Below are 8,702 nucleotides of genomic sequence, written 5' to 3'. Positions count from 1 at the left end.
TGACCTTGTCGACCTACGAGGTTTGTAGTAACTTGATCTGAAGCTTCATGATCACTATCATCAGCTTCCACTTCAATTGGTGTAGCCGCCACAAGAACAACTTCCTGCGCCCTGCTACACACCGGTTGAAGTGACGGTTCAACAACCTCATCAAGTTCCACCATCCTCCCACTCAATTCTTTCAAGAGAAATTATTTCTCGAGAAAGGACTCATACGTCTCCAACGTATCTACAATTTTTTATGGTTTCATGCTATTATGTTGTCAAACTTTGTATGTTTTGTATGCCTTTTATATCTTTTTTGAGACTAACCTATTAACTCAGTGCCAAGTGCGAGTTCCTGTTTTTTCCATATTTTTGACCCCTTTCAGAGGAGGATTTTAACCGGAGTCCAAACAGAACGAAACTCCCAAAAAGATTTTTTCCGAAATAGAAAAAGATCGGGAAGCCTCAGAATCAGGGCACGGGGCCACCAGGGACCCCACAAGCCCCCTAGCCGCGGCCAGGGGGGCCCGCGCCTCCCAGGCTTGTGGGCTCCCTAGGCCTCCTGTGCCCAAGGTCTTTCGCCTATAAATTCCCTAAAATCCCAGAAAAAATCAGGAGATCATCGAAAGTACTTTTCCGCCGTCGCAAGCTTCTGTCTCCGCAAGATCCCATCTGGGGCACGTTCTGGTGCCCTGCCGGAGGGGGGATTCGGATACGGAGGGCTTCTTCATCAACACCATGACCTCTCCGATGATGCATGAGTAGTTCACCATAGACCTACGGGTCCATAGCTAGTAGCTAGATGGCTTCTTCTCTCTCTTGGATCTTCAACACAAAGTTCTCCATGATCTTCGTGGAGATCTATCCGATGTAATCTTCTTTTGCGGTGTGTTTGCCGAGATCCGATGAATTGTGGATTTATGATCAGATTATCTATGAATCTTATTTGAGTTTCTTCTGATCTCTCTTATGCATGATTTCATATCCTTGTAATTCTCTTTGAGTTGTGGGTTTTGTTTGTCCAACTAGATCTATGATTCTTGCAATGGGAGAAGTGCTTGGTTTTGGGTTCATACCGTGCGGTGACCTCACCCAGTGACAGAAGGGGTAGTGAGGCACGCATCATGTTGTTGCCATCAAGGGTAAAAAGATGGGGTTTTCATCATTTGTTTGAGTTTATCCCTCTACATCATGTCAACTTGCTTAAGGCGTTACTCTGTTCGTCATGAACTCAATACACTGGATGCATGCTGAATAGCGGTCCATGTGTGGAGTAATAGTAGTAGATGTAGAAAGTATCGGTCTACTTGTCTCGGATGTGATGCCTATATGTATGATCATTGCCTTAGATATCGTCATGACTTTGCGCGGTTCTATCAATTGCTCGACAGTAATTTGTTCAGCCACCATGATATTTGCTATTTTGAGAGAAGCCTCTAGTGAACACTATGGCCCCCGGGTCTACTCCACACCATATTTTCAGCCTTACTCTTTTACTTCGTTGCACTTTCCGCCTTCAGATCTCACTTTGCAATCAATCTTGAAGGGATTAACAACCGCTTTATAGCGTTGGGTGCAAGCTCTTTTGTGTTTGTGCACGTACTCTGGACTTGACGAGATTCTCCTACTGGATTGATACCTTGGTTCTCAAACTGAGGGAAATACTTACTGCTCCTGTGCTGCATCACCCTTTCCTCTTCAAGGGAAAAACCAATGCAAGCAAGTCTCCGTCAACGTGTCAAATTTTGGCGTTGTTGTTTGAGAAGTAGCAAGGACCCGTTTCCTAAAACAAACACTTTGGTTTTAGATTTGAGATAGGAGGTATACCCAACTGTTTTGGATATCCTATGAAGATGCATTTATCTGCTTTGGGTTCGAGCTTATCAGGTTGAAACTTTTTCACATAAGCGTCACAACCCCAAACTTTTAAGAAACGACAACTTAGGTTTCTCTAAACCATAGTTCATACGGTGTCATTTCAACAGAATTACGTGGTGCCCTATTTAAAGTGAATGTGGTTGTCTGTAATGCCTAACCCAAAAACGGTAGTGGTAATTCGATAAGAGACATCATAGTATGCACTACATCCAATAGGGCGTGGCTATGACGTTCGGACACACCATCACACTATGGTGTTCCAGGTGGCATTAATTGTGAAACAATTTCCACACTGTTTTAATTGTGTACCAACCTCGCAACTCAAATATTCATGTCTACGATCATATCGTAGACATCTTATCCTCTTGTCACGACGACCTTCAACTTCACTGTGAAATTACTTGAACCTTTCAATAATTCAGACTTGTGTTTCATCAAGTAAATATACTAGTATCTACTCAAATCATATGTGAAGTAAGAACATAACAATATCCACTGCGTGCCTCAACACCCATTGGACTGCATACATCAAAATGTATTACTTCCAATAAGTTACTTTCTTGTTTCATCTCACTGGAAAACGAGGCCTTTAGTCATCTTGCCCATGTGGCATGATTTGCATGTCTCAAGTGATTCAAAATCAAGTGATTCCAAACGATCCATATGCATGGAGTTTCTTCATGCGTTTACACCAATAGGCATGGTTCGCATGTCTCAAACGATTCAAAAACGTGTGAGTCCAAAGATCCATCGCTATGGAGCCTTTTCATGCATTTTAGACCAATACGACTCAAGCGGTAGTGCCACAAGTGAGTGGTACTATCATTACTCCTTTGTATCTTTTGGCATTAAATATTATGAACATGTGTAATACTACGATCAAGATTCAATAAACCATTCATATTAGGTGCATGACCATGGAAGGTATTATTCAAGTAAACAGAATAACCATTATTCTCTTTAAATGAATAACCGTATTGCAATAAACACGATCCAATCATGTTCATGCTAAACGCAAACACCAAACAACATTTAGGTTCAACACTAATCTCGAAAGTAGAAGGAGCGTGGGATGTTTGATCACATCAACCTTGAAATTTCTTCCAACACACATCATGTCGAGACCCCGATCCTGAATCATAAGAACCCAACATGTAACACATCACATCACTTTGCGGCCTCACGCACGGTAAACTCCACGGCTGCCACCTTACCTTGGTCGGGACCATTTGCGTCTTTTGGCTCACGTATATGAATGTGTCGCTAGCATTCAAACGACAAGAACTCGGGTCGACATGGCTAGTTATAAACCCAAGTGGTACATCCGTATAGGGACACACATACATAACCCAACAAAGCAGGTGTCGGTCATCAGCGTGTGTAGACGAGTCGTAGCAAGCTACAAGGACTCCATTACACCGTGTGACATTTCCCCGAAGGGACAGACACAGCAGCAAAGAAGGATACATGCCGGTCAATCAATGTGTCTGGAGCAGTAGCAAGCTACCAAGGCTCGGTGGAAGCACAAAGAGGCATTTCCCCGTAAAGAGTACTACTAAAGGCACACAACTAGGTGTCGAATCCCACACATATAATGCATTTCATAACATACACACAATATGCACTATATGTGTAGATACAACATGGCATCACAACATAACTCTACGACTCAAGCTTTTATTAAAGACTCATAAAAGTCAACATAGTATGATATTACAAACAGGGGTCTCGTGACCCGCCACTCAAGTCATACAAACATCAAGCGGAAGCCAAACATGTCTGGGTACAGACATCTACTAAAAATGGCTGGAGGAGCCTGAAAAGCTACCACGACCCTACCAAAGGAGCCAGACCTCTGTCTGGGATTCCCAAGCTATTCCGGTCAACATCGAACACGTCGCGTAGAAACCTTTTTAAAGGGACTAAAACTTATCTGCAAAACATAAATAAAGCAACCGTGAGTACAAAGGTACTCAACAAGACTTACATCAGAACTATCTACATATGCATCATGTTTCAATGAAAGGATTGTGGGGTTTGATTGCAGCAAGCCAGCTTTGACTCCTGGCTAACCTGTACTATGACTACAGGTTCTTTCTTTGAGGTGGGATAGCGCACACGAGTCCACATATTCACCAATTCAATACACCACTATGGATCCACTCTCGTCTTCCTACGAGAAGGCCATCCATAGCACTCACACTTATCTTGCATGTTTTAAGTATCCATTTAAATTGTCTATGTACCACGTAATGCTTCCAAGTAGTCCATATCCGAGGACCGGCTATTCGAACAGATTGATTCACCCTGCAGGGATATACTTCTTCACACATGCTCTCACCACTTAGCACCATATGCACGTCATGCATCTCGGCAACCTTCAAGCGGAAGCACTGGCGTGGGTGTCGGCCACGACTGTTAACCATACAAGACCCTAGTCCAGGTTTATCGCCTATTTGAGAATGAACCCGTAAGGAAGTCCGGCCGAAGTTTCCTTAATGGCCCAAACGATGTGCGCAGGGTTCCCAAGCCCACTATTCGGGTGCCACTTGGTACACCGTGCCACTTGTATCTACCACAGAGAAGCCTACCCCGTCGGGCAGAGCTAAACACGGCCGCCAACACTTTTCCTACAAACACCAGAAACTAGTTGCAACTCCTGGACAGAGATCTAGGCGATTAATAAGCCAAGAGGGTCAATTAAGTATCCCAATGTGTGGTAGTATCTTCTCTTGGATAACATACACATAACTCAGTTCTTAAGGACAGTCCCAATGAGACCACCCACCATGTACTCCTAGATGGCCTCTCATCGCTACCTTTACCAAATCAGATTCACACCTTTACTCTCACACGGTAGAACATGAACACCACCATTACGATTCATCACCCAGATGGATCAGACCCGACACACCTCTCAGCATAGCAGGCACAGTAATCAAGCATGGATGAGTAAGCACAACAAGGCTCAAGCAGTTGCTACTCATGCTAAGTGGTTTCAACTATTTACTGTGGCAAAATCAGGTCTTGCAGAGGAATGGGTTCAACTACCGAGAACATGTAACAGTTGAATCGTGTTTGTCCTAATGCAATAAAAGAGATCAGGAGCGAGAGAGTGGGTTTATATCAGTATGCTCAAGGGGGGTTTGCTTGCCTGACACGTGTGAAGATAGCAATGAGTCTTCATCAATGTCAACGATCACATCGTCGGAACCATCGTCTACCGAGAGGAAACACCACTGGCAAACATGAAAGAACGATAGTTACTTCACAGAAATGCAACACTATGATGCATGATCATGAAATGAAGATGAGAAGTGGCAGGGCCAATATAGCTACCATTTCTTAGGTTGAAGCTGTATTTGAATTAGAATTCAAATATCACTTGAAGCAAGGTATTTTCCGGATACCCTTTTAATTGATTCGACCTAATGCTCAGGCATAACTTGTTTTATCATGCATGAATATGGCATTTTGAGGTACTGGTTTTTCTAGCTCAATGTTTGGTCTAGTCAATTGAAGTGGAATTCAAATATATACCAAATTCCATCTCCAAACTATTTATTAAATTTACCCTAATCATCATTTTGCCTACTTGGTGATGTTAACTTCCTCAAACATGCATGAAAATGCCATAATCAGATTCCTTGAATTTTTCTGATCATTTTTCATATATAAATTATTTTCATCTGAGTTATATTTTATTCTCTATGATTTTTAGAAGTTTTAGGCATTTTCTGGAATTTCTTTTATATTAGAAAACCAATTATTGCGTCAGCAGGTCAACTGACCTAGTCAGAGTCAAACCTGACGTGTGGGGTCCACACGTCAGTGACAGAGTTTAATTAATAGGGTTAGGTTAATCTTAATTCTTATTTTAGAGCCGTAGGGCCTACTGTCAGTGAGTCATTAGGTTAGTTAATCTAATTAATTAATTTTCGTGATTAACTAAACTTAACACGGCCAGGCCCCACTTGTCTGTGACTCACGGGAGTCAACCCCTAGTCAAAAGGAACGAAGCCACCGGCGGCTCAACGCCGACGACAGTAGACACGGTGGAGCTCGCCGGAAAAATGCTACAGGCATCCGTTTCGGGCGCGGTTTGGCTCTACGGAAAGCACGTGCTCGCGCGCATGAGATGAAGAAAGCGGGAGCAGCTAGTGTGCACTACCTCGACGATGATGAACACGTCCGCGGCAGCCGGAGCACGACCTTGTGCGGGTGGTGGCTGCAGGGCACGGGAAGGGCAGCTGACGGTCTCAACATCATCTACGGAGCTCCAGGAGCCCATTCCTGAGCTCGTGCACTTGGGTGGAAGACCATAACGACGACGACAACATGGCCGGCGTCGAGGAGCTCTTGGATCCGGTGGACTTACTAGCTAGGGGCATGGGGAAACGCGGGGAGAGGGGGGAAACGGTGCAGCAGCTAACCGCGAGTCCTATGGCATCGACGACGAGCTCGGGGACGCTTTGGTTGGCGTGAATCGACGAAGAAGGTCCGGCGGCCGGAGGTGAAGGGGACAACGGCGATGGCGGCGCTCCGTGGCTCCCGGGCCTGATTCCAGCGGCGAGAAGGAGCAAGGCGACGAGGGGGTCCTTCTACTCTTCTCGAGGAGGCGAGGGGAAGCCTGAGGCTGCGGCTACGACTGACGGTGGCGACGGCCGCGTTGGAATCCATGGGGGAGGGAGAAGCAGAGAGATAGGGGAGAGACTGGAGAGGGGGATGAGCTCAAGGGGTCTAGGTGGTGGCCGCAAACGGATATGGATGCATGGGTGGCCGCCAGCGCGAAGCAGGAGCTGGCTCGCCCGGCGCCGTGCCTGGTCTCGCCTCTGCCTTCTTGCAGAGGTAGACGATGACTGGCAGAGGCCAGTGGGCTGGGCCATCTCCTTCCTGGGCCAGGTAAGTTCTTTTTTATTTGATTTGTTTTTGTTTGAAATTTCTAACAGTTATTTTATTTTGTTTTGGCTTCAAACTTAAGTCAAAAATATTGAAATTGTTTTTGGGGTGTTGTTTGGATTGTTTCCTGGCTCCACAAAAAGATTCATCATTTTTGCAAAGACTAAAGTATTTATAACACTTGAGTTATCACTATCAGAAGCATTTAAGATTAACTTAAAAATGACAAAAGGGTTGTTAAAAGTTTATCACCTCTGGTATGTTGCTTCCAACATTTACCAAAAAGGGTGAACATTTTTTAAGACCAAATGAGTTCATTAAAAATAATCCTTGTTGAACCTATTTTGATTTTATTTGGTGCCAGGGTTTGGTCCCCATTTGTAGATCATCCACATTTGAATTAGATTGATTTGAATGCATGCATGAATGCTCATTGATGCAACTAACTACAAATTATAATCTAGGGTTATGACACATCATCACCTCACCCTTGCTAGTATCCGTTTATTCCGTAGCTTTTATTTCGAGTTACTAACACTTAGCAACCGAACTTATATCTAATACCCTGGTGCTACTAGGAGAACTAGTACACATCAATATCATGTATATGCAATATACTCTTGTCGACTTTACCAGCCTTCTCATCTACCATGTGACTAGGGTAGTTCCGCTCGAGTGACCGTTCCCCTCATAGTAGAAGCACTTAGTCTCGGGTTTTGGGTTTAACCTTGGGTTTCTTCACTAGAGCGGCAACTGGTTTGCCTTTCATGAAGTTTCCCTTATTGCCCTTGCCCTTCTCGAAACTAGTGGTTTTACTAACCATCAACACTTGATGCTCCTACTTGATTTCTACCTTCGCGGTGTCAAACATCGCGAATAGCTCAAGGATCATCATCTCTATCCCTGATATGTTATAGTTCATCACGAAGCTCTGTAGCTTAGTGGCAGTGACTATGGAGAACTATGTTAATCACTATCTTATCTAGAAGATCAACTCCCACTCGATTCAAGCGACTGTAATACTCAGACAATCTGAGCACATGCTCAACGATTGAGATTTTCTCCCTTACTTTGTAGACAAAGAATCTTGTTGGAGGTCTCATACCTCTCAACATGGGAACGATCCTGAAATCCTAATTTCAGCTCTTGGAACATCTCATATGTTCTGTGACGTTCAAAATGTCTTGGGCGCCTCAATTCTAAGTTGTTAAGCATTACACACTGAACTATCACGTAGTCATTAAAAACGTGTATGTCAGATGTTTGCAACATCCACAGACGACGCTCGGGGTTCAGCACACCGAGTGGTGCATTAAGTATGTAAGCCTTATGTGCATCGATGAGGACAATCCTCAGTTTACGGACCTAGTCCGCATAATTGTTGCTATCAAATTTCAACTAAATTTTCTCTAGGAACATATCAAAAACAGTAGAGCTATATCGCAAGCTACAACATAATTTGCAAAGACCTTTTGACTATGTTCATGATAATGAGTTCAATTAATCATATTACTTAAGAACTCCCACTCAAATTTACATCCCTCTGGTTATTGGAGTGGTACATGATCCAAATTCACTAACTCAAGTCCGATCATCATGTGAGTTGAGTTTAGCTTCGATCGTGAACATCTCCATGTTGATCATATCCACTATATGACTCATGCTCGACTTTTCGGTCTCTTGTGTTCCGAGGCCATGTATGTACATGCTAGGCTCGTCAAGTTTAACCCGAGTGTTCCGCGTGTGTAACTGTTTTGCACCCGTTGTATGTGAACGTAGAGTCTATCACAACCGATCATCACGTGGTGTCTCGAAACGATGAACTCCCGCAACGGTGCATAGTCGGGGAGAACACAATTTTATCTTGAAATTTTAGTGAGGGATCACCTTATAATGCTACCGTCGTCCTAAGAAAAACAAGGTGCATAAAAGGATTAACA

The sequence above is a fragment of the Hordeum vulgare genome, chromosome 3H (assembly GCF_904849725.1).
Source record: "Hordeum vulgare subsp. vulgare chromosome 3H, MorexV3_pseudomolecules_assembly, whole genome shotgun sequence".
In the NCBI taxonomy this organism is placed as follows: domain Eukaryota; kingdom Viridiplantae; phylum Streptophyta; class Magnoliopsida; order Poales; family Poaceae; genus Hordeum; species Hordeum vulgare.
Note: the sequence above shows the minus strand (reverse complement) of the source record.